This window comes from Loxodonta africana, chromosome 1 (genome assembly GCF_030014295.1).
Source record: "Loxodonta africana isolate mLoxAfr1 chromosome 1, mLoxAfr1.hap2, whole genome shotgun sequence".
Classification (NCBI taxonomy): Eukaryota; Metazoa; Chordata; class Mammalia; order Proboscidea; family Elephantidae; genus Loxodonta; species Loxodonta africana.
Window position 1 is genome coordinate 80,017,430 of NC_087342.1, and position 19,251 is coordinate 80,036,680.

General features: G+C 40.6%; 1 non-coding gene across 1 annotated transcript; it reads right to left on the minus strand.

The window, feature by feature from the left end:
* Window positions 1-5,805: 5,805 nt before the first annotated feature.
* On the minus strand, window positions 5,806-5,880 carry TRNAK-UUU (transfer RNA lysine (anticodon UUU)). The gene has a single exon. It is a non-coding gene; the product is annotated as a tRNA-Lys (tRNA).
* Window positions 5,881-19,251: the final 13,371 nt, after the last annotated feature.

Consider the following 19,251-nt stretch of genomic DNA (forward strand, 5'->3'; position numbering starts at 1 on the left):
TTGAATTATCAAATTCTGTAATTTTATTGTCAATCTTCTGAATTCCTGATTGCAATCTATCTATGGATTTTATTATTAAAATCTTTTGAAATTTTTCATTATGTTCCTGAATAACCTTTTTAATTTCTGCAATTACTTTATCTGTGTGCCTTGGCTCGTTGTGCATATTGCTTGATTTCCTTCCTTATGTCTTGAAGGGTTCTGTATATTAATCTTCTGTATTCTGCATATTGTAATTCCAGGAAGTCATGTTCATCTAGAAGATCCCCTTATTCTTCGTTTTGGGAGCTTGTTGAAGTGATCATGGTCTGTTTCTTTATGTGATTTGACATTGTCTGTTCTCTCCAAGCCATCTATAAGTTATTAGATTAGTTTGTTTTATGTTTGCTTGATATATCCTAGCTTCTTGCTTTGTTCTGTTTTGACATGCCCAAATGGATTTCTTGAGTGAGCTAGCTTGATTATTTTCACCTCTGAAGCTCTGACGTCCTGTCATCAGATGGCTAGAGCTTTTATCAGGTATGTTAGTCTAGGAGTCCGTTTACTTTTCTTATATGTATTCAGCTCAGGTGCCCAGGTAGCTGGTCATCAAGTGCTTTGTAGAGGCTCTGTCCTAAGACTTAGAGGGGCAGGGGTGATTGGTGTAGGTACTGGTATCTGCTTGCAGCAGGGCGTCATGCTCTGAACAAGGCAGGGGTCTGAGAATGGTCCCCCAAGTGTTTCTGAGGAAAGCATGTCCCTGTTCCCTAGCGTGTACGGGTGGGTGTGTTCTGTAGATGGAACATGGGCACCCAATATTTTTGCTTGTAGGAATTGGGAGGTACCACTTATCCTTGGACCTCTGTCGTGGGTGGCTGGGTGACCTGAAAGGAGCCACCAGTCCTTAGGCCCCTGATGTGGGTAGGTGAGGACCCAGTTTAATAGGCAAAGCAGTGTCCAACATCAAACACACACCTCTCCACTGCACAGCTGAAACAGTTGTGGTCTGCCAACAAGGGCCTATTGTCCCAAAATAGGCCCACACAGGTCCATGTAAGGGGGAAAGGTACTCAAAGTCCATGGACTCTTTATGACTGAAAAGGAGCCACTTCTGTCCTGACCTCCCCAGCTTAGGTGAGCTGGCAAATTATCTTTTCCCCCAACTGCGAATTTATTCCCTCTCCAACGTCGGGAGGATGGCTTTAGGCACTCAACTGGGCCTATCGCAGGCCCAGGGAAACCAAGAGCCACTGAAGCTGGCTTGGGAGTGGGGGGCACGGTAAAATATATGCAAGTACTTAGCTTTTGCCAAAAGCGCCGTTCTTCTCTGGTTCCGGAGGTGTGAGTAGGCTGCGTTGGTGGCTGCTTTTCCCTGAGAAAACTGGGGCACGACACTAGTACCGGCCTGCCACAGCTGCTCCTGGGAATGGTGCCTGAGGGTTCCTGGGAATTCAGATCCAATAATGCTTCTCTGTTTCTCGACCGTCTCTTCCTCCCCCTGCCACTCAGCTTGTTTTCTATTTTGCCTTTGATGTTCAGCGCTTGGAGCTTGTCAAAAATACACTTGTTTCACCTGTTTTTTCGGGTCTTTGTTGTAAGAGGGCTCGCAGGAAGTGTCGGTCTATTCTGCCATCTTGGTCCAGCCTCTAGAACCTTCTGTCTTTCTTGAGTTGCTTTGGCCTTGATGCTTCTTTCTTAACTAACTTGTTGAGACAATGGTACTCACTTAAAGGTAGTTGTGGTCATCTATTATCCACATGTTCTCTCTAAGCACTCTAAACAATCACTGGTATATGGGCCACCGTCTCCACACCCATTTTGTAGGGCTTGGTGGAAACCTGAGTGTTAAGAGGCTGGAGAAACTAAAAGAAGAAAAATCTGCTCTAGTGCTTGGGAAAAATTGATGTACCTTCTGCAGAATGGAGAACACAGGATTCTCAAATAACGTCAGGAAAAGAAGAATTCATTCTTACCAAAGAAGAGATCCTTTTCTTTGTCTCATCTCCTTTTCTGGCATGTTCTAAAATGTTGAGAAGTAGATGTTTAACCCAGGTTTATGCTGAGAAGGCAAAGACTCACTGCCAAGTCTTGTTGAGCTCTCATTCATGGACATGGATATCGAGACATGGATATTGAGCAGAAAGAAGCCATGGAAGAGCATAGAAATGTCTTTGTCCAGCTGTCCTGAACTCAGTCTCTGGGTGGATGGGAGACTCTTACCCCCTGAAGAGACTGCCAATGTAGAAATGAAGCACCAATCCTAAACACCATGGGCCAAAAGAGGAGGGCACAGACACATTAACCCAAAGACCTCAGGGAAGGGCTACATTGTTTCAGGACAGTTGCCACTTCCTTGTGGAATGATTCTACATTTCCCTAGACATATTTTCAATTATTGATCCTGAGAATAAAAGTAACAATCTTGATGAATCAATGTAGATTTGATCATACAATCCAGAATATAAACTAAAAGGTTTTTGTGTTTTGACCTAAATAGGAGAAAATCTTTTAGAGGGACCTTGCTGCCAAAGGCTTGAAGGCAAGGACATGGCTAGTTTCTCTGTAGGAAGGGGCTATCAATTATGGTAGCAGAGGTGAAAAGCCAAATGACCTGGAGGTCTTTTATAATACATGACCCCCTTTCCTTTTCTCTCCAAATCCTGTAACTATCCACCCTCTAGGACATCCCTGAGCCAATTTTGAGGTCACCTACTTGACTTGGGAAGGACTAACCTACATTGGCTCTGAACCTATACTAGGAATGAGGAAAAGATGACTGAGAATGTAGTTATTACAGATTGCACAGAGTTTCTGACTTTCTTTCGTCACAGTCCCCTCGTTAGACTCCTCTTGAGCTAAGAGCAGGAAGTGAAGAGTAGAGAGGCCAGATAGAATTACTTTAGGAAATTGTTGGGTTTCAATAAGCTTCATTTAAGACTTAGAAATATGTAGAGCAAACAAAGGGAAACTTTCTTTTGTATTATTTTCATTTTAAGCAAAACCTCATAAACTTCCCCAATTGCAGTGGTGCTTAATCTCAAAGCTCAGTGCCCATCCCGCTTCTTCTCTCAACAATGCTGACACCACACCCACCCACTGAAATCAGGAAATCCCTGCAGTTCCCACTGCAGCCACAATACCAACAACGCCTGAATTGGAAACAAAAGTTCAACCTGGTGTGCCCTCTCCAAAGTGCTCAGCATGTCTACCTTGGGAGGGAAAGGACAGTGAATCACTCTCAAAAGCAAGGCAGCCTTTGGGAAAATGAACTGAATCCTCTTCTGGAACAAGCCTCCTTCTCTTTTCCTTGCCCTCTTTCTCTCTCTCATTTTTCTCTTTCTTTCATTTCACCCCACCCCACCTCTTTCCTCTGTCTCTCAGCTGATGCGCCTCTATCCTCCCTCTTCCCTCCTGTGTACTCCAGAACAACGTTTACACAGTAGTTTAGTGCACTCTTAGTCCCATACAAACTCATTTTAATCTCTGTATTGAGATTCACATGGAGTTGATATCTTTACCATATCACTTGATAATTTCTTCCCTCCCCTAATAGACCTAGTGTAACATCTCCTCAGCATAGGCCCACACTCATTCAGGCCAACTGTAGAGCTGGGAGAAATGGAATGTAGATGAATTTTTTCCTCTAAACTAAGAAGAATTGGACTTAATGCTAGGAAGAAAGAATTTGTGCAAGAATCTAAAATATTTTTGGAGGACATATTTTAAATACTTACATCCAAAATGACTGTCACATGAAAATGTAGTTAACGCAGAAAGCCTCAACTCCTTTGCTCATCAGAGAGTGAGTTTGAGAACCTGTCCAGACACATGGAGGGGTTTCATTAAAATTCACTTTGCAGATGGTCTTCAGCTGCTGCGATTTCCTCATTTATTTCAGAGAAGCTGATTCTGAAAGAAGAGCTGTCACCAAAGACACCATTCCTTCTTTATTTTCAGTCATGCCCGAGGCCTGTTTTCGGACCACAACTGTCTAGCACATACACCACTTGTTGTCTGGCTCCTCAGGCCTTCTTAGCCTTGATTCACACATGTAAATTAGAGTTACAAATAAATAGTATTTATTTTACCTCCATGTTTAGCTAATGGAGTGCCCGAACGGTGCAAATGGTTAACATGTTGGCCTTATAGCCAAAGAGTTGGATGTTGGAATCCACCCAGAAACCCTGGGAAGAAAGCCTAGACCATCTACATCTGAACAAATCAGCCTTTGAAAACCCTATGGAGCACAATTGTAGACTGACACACATGGGGGTCATCATTCATCATTCATCTGCAATCAACTGGTTTGTGTTTTTATTTATTTTAGCTAATAATGTTTAATTACAAATATAGAAACCAGGCTTGATGAAGATTAATATCATTTTAAAATAATAAATAAAAGTAAATAATATTTCCTCAGATTTGTGTATTCGCTTGGGTTCTAGGTGTCCAACCAATCTTACAATATTGTAAGTGGCAACACAGTTCTAGTGCTTGATGATTAGTGGCCAGCACCACATTCCATTCACCCAATTCCTGAAATTGCTTTACTTCACTTAATAGGAGGGGTCCAATGTCTCCGCACAGTCAAATTGATACAAAATTTCTAATGCCCATAGAGAGGCAACACACAGTTCTTAGAAGGCATCAATCTGCAGACTACAATTTGAACAGCAGTAATGAAGAGATAGGACGTATTGTAGGTGAGAGGCCTTCCAAGGAAATCCTTCCTTCTTCTTTTTGTTTAAATTGAGGCTTAGTTCACAAAGAGTAAGATGCGTACAACTTAATTGTTCAGCTTTATGAGTTATTACATATGTACATCTCATATAAGCAACATGCAGACCAAGATAAAGAATTTTTCAGCTCTCAGAAGCTCCCTTCTATCTATCCCGATCAATTCCAATCTTCAGGCCTCTACCACCATTTTTGGGAGCTTGTTGAAGTGATCATGGTCTGTTTCTTTATGTGTTTTGACATTGGCTGTTGTCTCCAAGCCATCTATAAGTTCTGCTGGTGGCAAATTCTCTTAGCTTTCCTTTGTCTGAGAATGTCTTGATTTCTCCTTCATTCCAAAAAAATGTTTTTTCCAGAATTCATAATACTCCTCTTTCAGCACTTGAAAAATCTACCTGTTAATTATTTCCTCCATGGTTTCTAATGAGATATTCACTGCCATTCAAGTTGTTCTTTCCCATATAGGTAAGGTGCCATTTCTCTCACTGCTTTCAAGATCTTTTTTCTTTTGCTTTACTTTTAGAATTCGTAAGTTCTGATTGACATTGCCCCCATCCCATTCAATTGGCAGACAGGCCTTTCCTCTGAAAACCACACACACACACACACACACACACACACACACACACTCCAAACCTCCAGGTCAGCAGTTTATAGAGTTTCAGACTTGTGTATTCCAGTGTTAAGAAAACAACTAAACAAGGCTGTCTCTTAGGGCTGGCAAATTCATCATCTAAACATTCCATAAAGCAAAAAGTAAACAAAGTGTGTATCAGTGTACAAGCAAAACTATACAAACCTCTTTCTGTGCCCAGTTAAATGCATCTTTTCTAGCTCCCCAAATGCAAAATATCCCTGAATCCTGACTATCTTTCTCCTTGCTGTCTCTACTTTTTGTCTTTTTCCTCTGCATTACTGCAAGATTTCTCTTATTGGCTAGAATGTGACAAAACAGACCATGACTGGGCAGAGTGCTACGATTTCTTTCCCTGTTCTGGCTCTCTTCAGATTCCTGTAGAGCAAAGAGCAGGAAGAGAGGAGTGAAGAAGGAGGGCTTGTAAGACAACTAATTAGAGTCAAATGAAAGACTGCCTGAACAGGGACTTGAACCCTGGACCCTCAGATTAAAAGTCTGATGCTCTACCAGCTACACTATCCATGGGCTGTCTAATATGTTTCCTGAGTGCTTAATTTAGGTTCATTTATGTTGCCAATTATTTGTAGGTCATGGCCTCAAATATTCTCCTTGAATTCTCTTCACTACCAAGAAGATTTTGTTTGAAAGAGATGTTATAATCCCTGGTAGCATTTCCGTTTTCCTCTCTTTGCCTTGTATCTCTTTAGAGTTTCAGAACCAGAGCTTGATCTCTAGATAAAGCACTGCCAGGTTTCAGACCACAGGGCTAGACCCAGACTACTTCATCTCTTGCCAAGCGTTGTGATTTTATCCCTTCATTTCTTATTTCCCCACCTGCACCTATTTTTCTTGAAGAAACACTCACGCTACTCTTCCTGTCTCTCTGCACTGTCCTGGACAACTTTTTTGCAGCCTTGGGAGGCAGAGGAGAAAAGAGTTGAAGGAAATAAAATTTGAAGACCCACTAGAACATTCCGTAAAGGTGGGCAAACAAAGAAACCTGGCTTTAATCTTCTGCATCTCTATGCTTGCATTTCTTAATGATACAACCTGTCTGCCATGAGTAAGTCACTCCTCCTTTTCATTTTCTTTCTAATCCTCGTCCTCTTCCTTCTCCTTCTTCTCTTCCTTCTCCATGTCTTTATTCATTATTTGCTGCTCACACCCAAAGGAAAAGGATAATTATCTTCATAAATTAGTGTACATTAGGACATTCATCCATAATACAATCTAAGACAGTTGTGAGTTTTGACCTAAACCTGGAAAAAATACTCTACAGGGAATCCAGGAACAAAAGAGGAAGGTTTGGGGTGAAGGAAAGACTAATCTATCTAGGGCTGGTATGGGGAGGAAAGACAGCTTGGGATATGGCAAAGACTATTGTTTATTTCTTCCAAATAATTCAGCACTTCCAAGAAACCAAGACTATGTGAAAACTGAGAGAATTTGTAGTTACTTTAGGAATTCGTGATTTTCTCATCTCTCGTACCCTATGAATATATAAAGCATAGATGGGGGTGGGTCACACAAATTCACCTTGGATTGGCTTGTATGTCAATCTGCAAGGGAGCTAGAAAAAACTTTTAAGCAGAATAATATCAAGGGGGGTTAGCCTTTCAATGAATCAAGAAGCCTTCCAAGGTATTTTGGCTCTCTTCTCCCTACTTGAAGTAGCTTGGAAGTCACCAAACTGCACCTCAGAGATCAGGACCACTCTCCCAGGGAGGTTTGGGACCCACAACCTTGGCCCATCGGCATATCAGGTGATTCTTCTACCTTTTAGTAGAGGACCAAGTTGTCAAAACATATGTTATGAATGGATTATAATAAAATATTTTTCTAATGTTAAAAGCTGGCATTTCTGACAAGGGGAGCTCTTCTTTGAGCTTTCGAACCTTTCTCCCTGGAGGAACACCTTCTCATCTTTGAGACCGAAAATGTCCGAACATACCATCCTATGGTTCTCCCTCTCTTGCTGTTATCTGCATCCCTTTATTGCAGAGTTTAGCTCTTGGCTCATGTTTCTCCACCCAAGCACATCATTATGATCGTGACTTATACCAGTGAGTCCTCAAAGAAGTATGTCACTTCTGATCATGTCACAATCTCACAGTTTATTCATTCTAAGTAATTATTTTCAGAGCTTTCAGGTGACGCTTGATTCCTTTTTCTAATGTTGTTAAATTTTCCTCCAATTGCAAAGTTAAAAATTTGAAAACAGAAACTGAATGCTTCCTAGCAACTCTTTCACTTTCAGGTTTGGACTACTTTTTTGGTGTGTTGGTCATGTGGCCTGAGGGATAGGTCTCTGATTCCAGATCAGAAGCCCGAAGTTTCCAGTCCCTACTTGGTCTCCTGTTTATTGTTGGGCAAGCAGTGGAAGCTTCTTAAATTGACTTCCAATGTCTGGGTGCAGAGTTGTTGCAGGAGGGGAGGGGTGGAGTTTGAGTTAAGTGTCTCCTGTCACAGATCAATAAACAAACCAAAAACTCAAACTAAACCCTTTGCCATTGAGGTTGTGTCGATTCCACAAAGGTTAAACCTGTTGCGGTCCAGTGCATTCCGACTCACAGTGACCCTATAGGACACAGTAGAACTGCACAGAAGTCGACTGCCACATTTTTCTCCCATGGAGTGGCTGGTGAGTTTGAAATGCTAAGTGCTTAACCACTGATAAGTATCACCTGGGGACAATTCTAAATTATATAGATTTATGCCCGCATCATATTTCAGTAAATCAGAAGCTGAGCAGTGAACCCAGGAATCCATATTTTTAAAACGTTCTCAGGCTAGTCCCAAGCTTTGGAGCCAGTGAAATTCAGCCTGTAGCATATATGACCCTTAAGTCTTCATGTTGGAGGATCATTAGTGTTTATCATATTACCTTTTAATATCTTTCTGTCCATGATTGTCAAGTTTAGCTACTTTCCCTGCACCTACTAAGCCTCAGTGTGGTTTTGCTGAACTGGAGAAGAGGTTATCTGTGCAAGAAAGGACAAGAGAGTTGATATAAACGTTTTTCCATTCTTCAGGACAGTGGTAAGTCTTCACAAGGACAAGTAAGAACCAAAATAAAATTTATAAGAGAGAAGATAAACTATTTAGGATTACAGGCAGTCCCAAGATTATGAATTAGGTACAAACCAACCCCTATAAATCCTATTATATTAAATATTTAAGGTACATACAATGATTCATAATAACAAACAGGCATTACTTTGCCATGTGTATCACAACATTATTATTATTATTACAGTAACACTATGTTTAAGAAGTTTTAGTGTATCTGGAAATGTTCATGCATAGAAAGGTACACTACATGCTGTACTATATACTATAAACATTTGACTCACTGACATCCCAATTTGATTAAAAGACATACTTAGGAACTGAACTCATTTGTAATCCGGGGACTGCCTGTATGTAATACAGGACTTTTGCACAAAGTCCAAATCACATTGTGCGTCCTCTTGCACAGAATGTATTGTGGTGTCAAGCAATTCATGACTGTATCACAAAGTAGGTGGCTTTAAACAACAAATATTTATTATCTCACAGTTTTGAAGGCTAGTAGTCCAGATTCAGGGTGTCAAAAAACCCTTTGCCATTAAGTTGATTCTGACTCACAATCGACTCAGAGCAACCCTATAGGACAGAGTAGAACTGCCCAATAGGGTTTCCAAGGCTATAATCTTTAGCGAAGGGACCCTGGTGGCACAGTGATTAAGAGCGTGGCCAGTTGTTCAAACCTACCAGCAACTCAGCTGGACAAAGATGTGGCCGTTTGCTTCCATAAATAGGTGCAGCCTTCGAAACCCTGTGGGGCCATCGGGAACTTGGGGACAGAAGCAACTGTGTCATGTACCCCCTCCCCGAAGGGGATGCCAGGCAGGGAGAATCCACCCAGAGCCTGGTCCCCTGACCACACACCCACCTGCAGACAAAGTGATGTGCAGATGGTTTGAGAAAAGGGGGAGCCACTGAAAGGGATTAAATTCTGATTTGTGTATTTTTGTTTCTGTGGCTGTTTTGTTGTGTGGAGAGAAAGGTGGAGGGTGTAGGAAGCTCTCACCTCCTGTCCTCCTCGCCCCAGACTTTGGCCCTTGAGAAGTGTTTCACTGTGGAGGTGGGGGACTTCCATTGCTCTCTCGCAGTCCCTTGCTCCTCTTTGAACTCCCTCCTCCCTGCTCAGTGGGAAAACACTCTGGGTCCTCATATTCCGAGGTGAGAAACGGTGACTTTGTCTCACCTTCTTGAATTATTTCCATAAATAAGAACTTAAAAAAAAAAACTAGTTGTTGGGTGTCATCAAGTTGATTTTGACTCATAGTGATCCCATGTGAAAGAGTAGAACTGCCCCATAGGGTATTCTAGGCTGAAATCTTTATGGGAGCAGATTGCCAGGTCTTTCTCCTGAAGAAAAACTAGAGTGTCTCTCAGAAGAGATTGAAAAGGTAATCAAAAAACGCCCCCCCCCCAAAAAAAAAGCCGTGGTCCAGACGGCTTCACTGCAGAGTTCAACCAAACTTCCATATAACAGTTAACACCACTACTAGCAAAGGTATTTCAGAGCATAGAAAAGGACAGAATGCTCCTAAACTCATTCTATGAAGGCAGCATATCCCTGATACCAAAAAAAAAAAAAAAAAAAACCAGGTAAAAACATCACAAAGAAAGAAAATTACAGACCTATACCCGTCATGAACTTAGATCAAAAAATCCTCAACAAAATTCCAGCCAACAGAACTCAACATCATACCAAAAAAAAAAATTCACCATGACCAAGTGGGATTCATACCAGGTATGCAAGGATGGTTCAAAATTAGAAAAACAATTAATGTAATCCATCATATAAATAAAACAAAAGACAAGAATCACATGATTTTATCAATTGATGCAGAAAAGGCATTTGACAAGTCAAACACCCATTCATTATAAAAACTCTCAGCAGAATAGGAATAGAAGGGAAATACCTCAACATAATAAAGGGCATTTATACAAAGCCAATGGCCAACATCATCCTAAATGGAGAGAGCCTGAAAACATTCCCCCTGAGATCGGACACCAGACAAGGATGCCCTTTATCACCACTGTTATTCAACATTGTGCTGGAGGTCCTAGCCAGACCAATTAGTCTAGATATAGAAATAAAAGGATCCACACTGGCAAGGAAGAAGTAAAAGTTATCTCTATTTGCAGATGATATGATCTTATACACAGAAAAACCCTAAGGAAGCCTCAAGAAAACTACCAAAACTAATAGAAGAGTTCACCGTAGCATCAGGATACATGATAAATATACAAAAATCAGTTGGATTCCTCTATACTAAAAAAAAAGAACATCGAAGAGGAAATCACCAAATCAATACCATTTACAGTAGCCCCCAAGAAGATAAAATACTTAGGAATAAATCTTACCAGAGATCTAAAAGACTTATACAAAGAAAACTACAACACGCTTCTACAAGAAACCAAAAGAGACCTACGTAAGTGGAAAAACATACCTGCTCATGGAGAGGAAGACTTACCATTGTAAAAATATCTGTTCTACCAAAAGCCATCTATAGATTTAATGCAATTCTGATTCAAATTCCAATGACATTTTTCAACGAGTTAGAGAAACAAATCACCAAGTTCATATGGAAGGGAAAGAGGCCCTGGATAAGTAAAGCATTACTGAAAAAGAAGAACAAAGTGGGAGGCCTCACTCTACCTAATTTTAGAGCCTATTATACTCCCAATGTAGTCAAAACAGCCTGGTACTGGTACAACAACAGACACATAGACCAATGGTACAGAATTGGAATCGAAACATAAATCCATCCACATATGAGCGGTTGATATTTGACAAAGGCCCCAAAACAGTTAAATGGGGAAAAGACAGTCTTTTTAACAAATGGTGCTGGCATAACTGGATATCCATCTCCAAAAGAAATGAAACAAGACCTTTACCTCACACCATGCACAAAAACAAACTCAAAACGGATCAAAGACCTAAATATAAAATCTAAAACAATACAGATCATGGAAGAAAAAATAGGGAAAATGTTAGGAGTCCTAATACATGGCATAAACAGTATACAAAACATTACTAACAATGCAGAAGAGAAACTAGATAACTTGGAGCTCCTAAAAATCAGACGCCTATGCTGATCCAAAGACTTCACCAAAAGAGTAAAAAGATTACCTACAGACTGGGAAAATATTTTTAGCTACGACATTTCCAATCAGCGCCTGGTCTCTAAAATCTATGTGACACTGCAAAAACTCAACTACAAAAAGACGAATAACCCAATCAAAAAATGGGCAAAAGATATCAACAGACACTTCACTAAAGAAGACATTCAGATGTCTAACAGATACATGAGGAAATGCTCACAATCATTAGCCATTAGGGAAATGCAAATCAAAACTACAAAGAGATTCCATCTCACTCCAATAAGGCTTGCATTAATCCAAAAAACAGAAAATAATAAATGTTGGAGAGATTGTGGAGAGACTGGAACACTTATACACTGCTGGTGGGAGTGTAAAATGGGACAACCACTTTGGAAATCAATTTGGTGCTTCCTTAAAAAGCTAGAGATAAAACTACCATAGGATCCAGCAATCCCAGTCCTTGGACTATATCCTAGAGAAATAAGAGCCTTTACACGAACAGGTATATGCACACCCATGTTCATTGCAGCACTGTTTACAACAGCAAAAGGATGGAAACAACAAAGGTGCCCATCAGTGGATGAATGGATAAATAAATTATGGTATATTCACACAATGGAATATTATGGATCGATAAAAAACATGAATCTGTGAAATATTTCATAACATGGAGAAATCTGGAAGGCATTATGCTGAGTGAAATTAGTCAGTTGCAAAAGGACAAATATTGTATAAGACCACTATTATAAGAGCTTGAGAAATAGTTTAAACAGAGAAGAAACTATTCTTTGATGGTTGCGAGAGTGGGAAGAGAAGGAGGGGTTTTCACTAATTAGGCAGTAGATAAGAACTACTTTAGGTGAAGGGAAAGATAACATACAATACAGGTGAGGTCAGCACAACTGGACGAAACCAAAAGCAAAGATGTTTCCTGAATAGACTGAATTTTTCAAAGGCCAGCGTAGCAGGGGTGGGGGTTTGGGCACCATGGTTTCAGGGGATATTGAAGTCAATTGGCATAATAAAATCTATGAAGAAAACATTCCGCACCCCACTTTGGAGAGTGGCGTCTGGGGTCTTAAACGCTAGCAAGTGGTCATCTAAGATGCATCAATTGGTCTCAACCCACTTGGAGCAAAGGAGAATGAGGACACCAAGGACACAAGGTAATTATGAGCCCAAGAGACAGAAAGGGCCACATAAACCAGAGACTACATTAGCCTCAGACCGGAAGAACTAGATGGTGCCCGGCTACAACTGATGTCTCCCCTGACAGGGAACACAACAGAGAACCCCTGAGGGAGCAGGAAAGCAGTGAGATGCAGACCCCAAATTCTCATAAAAAAGACCAGCCTTAATGGTCTGATTGAGACTGGAAGGACCCTGGTGATCATGGCCCCCAGACCTGTTAGCCCAGGACAGGAACCATTCTCAAAGCCAACTCTTCAGACAGGGATTGGACTGGACAATGGGATAGAAAAAGATGCTGGTGAAGAATGAGCTACTTGGATCAAGTAGACACTTGAGACTATATTGGCATCTCCTATTTGCAGGTGAGATGAGAGAGAAGATGGGGTTGGAAGCTGGTGGAATGGACATGATAAGAGAGAGCGGAGGGAAAGAGCAGGCTGTCTCATTAGGGGGAGAGCAATTAGGAGTATATGGCAAGATGTACACAAATTTTTTATGAGAGACTGACTTGATTTGTAAACTTTCACTTAAAGCACAATAAAAATTAAAAAAAAAAGACTCCACTTATAACTGATGTAGCGAAATGAAAAGTTCAGATAAGTGATGTTGGGCTATGAAAATAATAATAGAAAAAAAAGCTTACATCAATATGTCACCTGTGATACTTAAATTCCAAATAGATATGAAATTTAAAAGTAAAAAATAAAACCAAATGTAATTACTGGGAATGTAAAGGCAAGAAGGTTACATAACTTTGGGATAGAAAACCAATTTTTACACAAAAGTTAGAAACAATGAAAATTTGACATTCACTACGTTAAAAAACTTCTCCCTGAATACACCTTGATTCTGTTAAAAAAATAGATGATGTAGACTCTGGTTCATGTGGCCCTTTCTGTCTCTTGGGCTCATAATCACCTTGTGTCCTTGGTGTTCTTCATTCTCCTTCGATCCAGGTGGGGTGAGACCAATTGATGCATCTTAGATGGCTGCTTGCTAGCATTTAAGACCCCAGATGCCACTCTTCAAAGTGGGAAGCAGAATGTTTTCTTAATAGATTTTATTATGCCAATTTACTTAGATGTCCCCTGAAACCATGATCCCCAAACCCCTGCCCCTGCTACGCTGGCCTTGGAAGCATTCAGTTTATTCTCATAAGGCCAGACTTAATGGTCTGACTGAGACTAGAAGGACCCCGGTGGTCACGGCCCCCAGACCTTCTGTTGGCCCAGGACAGGAATCATTCCCGCAGCCAACCCTCCAGACATGGATTGGACTGGACAATAGGTTGGAGAGGGATGCTGGTGAGGAGTGAGCTTCCTGGGTCAGATGGACACTTGAGACTATGTTGGCATCTCCTGCCTGGAGGGGAGATGAGAGGGTGGAGGGGGTTAGAAACTGGTGAAATGGACACGAAAATAGAGAGTGGAGCGGGCTGTCTCATTAGGGGGGAGAGTAATTGGGAGTGTGTAGCAAGGTGTATATATGGGTGTTTGTGTGAGAGACTGACTTGATTTTTAAACTTTCACTTAAAGCACGATAAACATTATAAAAAAAAATAAGATGAGACAAAATGAAACAACAACTAAAAACCCAAACAAACTAAAAATACATAAGCAAAGTGAAAAAACAAATGAATGAACTATGGAGAAAATATTTGTAATTGCCTAAGAAGTAATAATAATAACAAACCCAAAGCCAGTGCCGTCTTGTCGATTCCGACTCATAGCGACCCTATAGGACAGAGTAGGACTGCCCCCTAGAGTTTCCAAGGAGCGCCTGGTAGATTCCAACTGCCGACCCTTTGGTTAGCAGCCATAGCACTTAACCACTATGCCATCAGGAATAGGGAAATATTAATTTCCCTGATATGGAATATGCAATAGAGTAGGTTTGGAAAGTATGAAATGTGGAAAAACAATAGATTCCTATTGGTTTGTTTCTCCCTGGGTGGTGCTAACTGTTACTTGGCTGAGCTGTTAAACGGAAGGGTAGAAATTGGAGTTCACCCATAGGCACCTCGAAGAAAATCTACTGGTAATCTACTTTCAAAAAATCAGCCACCAAAAAACCTACGGAATACTCGCCTCCAAACACTACATACAAAGGTTCTGCTATACATTTTTACCAGTGGGCTTAGACTCTGAAAAGAAGTGTCATGTCACATGATTCCATTTGCAGATTAAGAAAGAAAGCCAGAGGAGAAGGACCACCCCCCTGCCCCTCAAGGGCTGAGAGCCACACTGCCCCAAAGGCTTCCAGTTGAGGAAAAAGGAGAAACCGAAACCCAGTCCAGTGGCCCTGCTTGTTTTATTATGTTGGGTCATTTTCAGAGGCTCTGACTGTGTGATTAAAACCTTAGCAATTGGTAGGACTTCCTATTCATTGGTGTTTTGAACTAGAACCGTCCAACTCAGCTATTCCAAGGAGAGAGCCTATTAAAATAACCCTGTAGAAAAAAAAAAAAAAAAAGAAAACCCTGTGGAACACAGTTCAACTCTGACACACTTGCAGTCTCTATGAGTCACAGTTGACTCTGACTGGGTATGGGCTTGTTTATGCGCGTAATATTCCTTGCAAGTAACCCCAGACTAATATAGTTGCCTGGGTAGGCAGAATCCGGTGGAGGCGGAATGAGGAGGAGAGGTCGTGGAAAGAGAAGATTTTTCACTGTGTATAAACTCTTAAGTTTTTGTAATTTGGAAATTATGGGAGTTATATTTGTTTCAAAATGAACATTTAAAAAACATAAAGATTACCCCTTGGACACGAAATACTGTTCTTAGATATAAAGAATAGTGAGAAATGACAATAGTCTCATTTTCTTTAAAAGTTGGTAATTGATCTTAACCTACTATTATGGAGATAAATATCTCGATATCCCGGGGCAATCTAGTTGAGAGAGGTCGGCTGCCAACCAAAAGTTTGAACCCACCAGCTGTTCCTTGGAAACTGCGGGGGTATTTCCACTCTGTCCTATATAAAAGGGCTCGCCAAGAGTAGTAATCAAACCCGATAGCAAAGGGTAGGCTTTTGCCAATGCTGTTCTCAGATGAATTGAAGTTACAATAGAGTTGGCAGCGGCGGGATTCGAACCCACCGCCTGCAGACACTGGAGCCTTAACCCAGAGCCTCAAACCGCCCGGCCACGCTACCTTGCAGGCTAACGACTTCCAAGTCATAATATTTATAAGGATGCAAGATTGTTTCCGTCACGTTAATCTTTTCCTGAAATATTTCTACACGATAAAAAATTGCCCAAAATACCGATAAATAACAAACGAACGTTACTGGAAATTTAGTACGTGCCATGCACTGTCCTTACATTTACTGCCGTTCAATCCCTAAACTGCCTCAACGATAGATACTTTTTACTACGATCTCCATTTTCCTGATGGAGAATATGAGGCACAGATAGTAAGTAACTTGCTTCACGTCACCCAGGAGTAAATAATGTTTAAAGTGGTAGTGGAAAACTTCACTCTGTTGTATATTTATTTACTAAGGAGTAAACTCCTGAAATGACTTTGATCGAGGCTATGTGACAAACAGAGCTGGAGCAAACTTATTGTATGACGTAGCACCAATTCCTTTTCAGGCATGGAGACGTATATAAAAAAGCAATACTGGTTGGCTTATGCCATAGGGTTCCGGAGGAGAAACTGATGTATTGGAACTGCTGGCCTTTTGATTGCCAACCAAGCTCTTAATCACTGCGCCACCAGGGCTCCGTTGGAGGTGTATTTTTAAAAAAACAACAAAAAACCAAACCCCTTTCGGTCAAGTCGATTCCAACCCATGGCGACCGTAAATGACAGGATAGAACTGCCCCATACTGTTGCCAAGGAGTGTCTGGTGGACTCGCACTGCCGATCTTTTGGTTAGCTACTGTAGCTCTTAACCACTACGCCACCAGGGTTTAGTATATACAAATGGATTATTTCAGGAATTTCACTAACGCTTGAAATCTTTCCAGTTGAGAAATATACTAAAAGGTATTTGAGCTGGTGCCTTCTTAGAGCAGTAGGCAGCACGTCAGTCTCATAACATAAAAAAATAACATAACATGAAGGTCCTAAATTCGAGCTTCAGAGGGGACATGGAGGTTTGTTTGTTTTTAAATAAACGTATTAGTAGGGAAAATTATAACACTCATCAAGGTTTTGAGTATGAAACGCAGATTCCACAAGTACCCCCCAGTAATCTTGCGTGTTGGGATTATAGGTGGGGTGCAGGATCAGTAATTTTTAACACTCTGCCAAGGAATCCTTAAAAAACTGTCGCAGTTTCTTTTGGTAGCCAGCGAGTTTTTCAATACGCTGACTACAGTACAATTTAATACCAAACTCTGGATTAGTTGCCTATTGCTACTGTAGCAAATTACCACAAATTTAATGGCTTAAAAAAAACACAAATTTATTATCTTCAGTTCTGGAGCTCAGAAGCCTGAAATGAATCCTAGGGGACTAAACTCAAAACGTTCACAGAGCTACATTCTTTCTGGAGACTCTGGTGGAGAATTTATTCCTTGTCTTTTCTAGCATCTGAGACCACCCCACATTCCTTGGCTCATGACTGTATCACTCTGACCTCTGCTTCTGTTGTCTCATTTCATTTTCTGACTCTGGCCCACCTGTCTCCCTCTTACAAGGATCTTGTGATTACATTGGGTCCACACAGAAAATGGAGGAAAATGTTTCTGTTACAAGATCCTTAACTTAATCAAGTCTGCAAAATTCCTTTTGCCTGGGAAAGTAACAGGAAACCCTGGTGGCATACTGGTCATGTGCTATGGCTACTAACCAAAATGTCGGCAGTTTGAATCCACCAGGCACTCCTTGGAAACTATGGGGCAGTTCTACTCTGTCCTATAGGGTCGTTATGAGTCAGAATTGACTCCATGGCACTGGGTGTGGTTTTTTGGTGGAAGGTAACATAATCAAACCTTTCGGATATTAGGACACCGATAGTTTTAGAGGTACATTTTTACACCTACTACCGTCTTCCCCCTGGTCTACAAAGATCCACTACTGTTCCACACAAAAAAACATTTACTTCTTCCCAACATTCCCCCAATCTCAAACCTTTATAGCATCAACTCAAAGACCAAAATTCTCATCGAAATCTCATCAGCTCAAAAGTCTCAAATCGTATATTATCTAAATCCTCTAAATTAGGTATGGCTGAGGCTCTGGGTATAATCCATCCTAAGACACATTCCTTGTCTATTTGTGGATCTGTGAAATTCAAGAAACAAATTTTCTGCTCTCCAAAATACTATGGTGAGACAGGCATAGGATAACAATTATACAGATTCCAGTTAAAGAAGCGATGAATACTAAAGTGAAAAAAAGGAGTCACTGATCCCAAGAAATGTTTAAACTCAGCCAGACAAACTACATTAGGTTTCAAGGCCCAGAATTAAAGCTCTGTCGTTTGAGGCTCTGCCCCAATCTAGTGGTTCTAACATTGGAGTCATCCTTCCATCTTCAGGAAGAGTAGCACGTACTTTTCCCAACTTCTGCAGTCTGAAATTCATCAAACATGCAAACAAGATGCATTGATAATTACTGATGTTTGGAATTCAAAAGTTGGAAATAAAGAAAAAGGATCAGTAGTTGGAAAATATGGCCTGGGTGACAGAAACAACACCAGAGATGGCATGATAGAATTTTGCAAGATCAACAAATTCTACATTGCAAATACCTTTTTTTTCAACAACATAAATAGCTACTACACATGTGAACCTTGCTGGTTGGAATGCACAGGAATTAAATAGGCTACACTTGTGGAGACAATGGAAAAGCTCAATATCATCACTCAGCACAAGGCCAGATTATCAATTACTTACATGCAAGTTCAAACTGAAGTTGAAGAAAATTAAAATAATTCACAAGACCAAAATATGACCTTGAGTATATCCCATCTGAATTTAGAGACCATCTCAAGTATAGATTTGACCCATTGAACACTCATGATGGAAGAAGACCAGACAAACTGGGATGGCATCAAGTACATCACACATAAAAAAAGCAAAAAGACATCAAAAAGACAGGAAGAAAGAAAAGACCAAAATGGAAGTCAGAAGACACTCTGAAACTTGCTCTTGAAAGTCGAGTAGCTAAAGCAATTAAAGAAATGATGAAGAACAGAGCTGAACAGAAGATTTCAAAGGGTGGCTTAAGGAGACAAAGGAAAGTATTATAATGTGCAAAGATCTGAAGTTAGAAGACGTAATGAGAAGAACATACTTCGCATTTCTTAAGCTGAAAGAACTGAAGAAAAAATTCAAGCCTGAAGTTGCAATATTGAAGGATTCTATGAGCAAAATAATGAATGACACAAGAAGCAAGAAAACAAGATGGAAGGAATACATAGAGTCACTGTACCAAATAGAATTGGTCAATGTTCAGCCATTTTAGGAGGTAGCATATGATGAAGAACCGATGGTATTGAAGGAAGAAGTTCAAGCTGTACTGAAGGCATTGCCAAAAACCAATGTTCCAGAAATTGAGGGTATACAAATTGAGATGTTTCAACAAATGGAT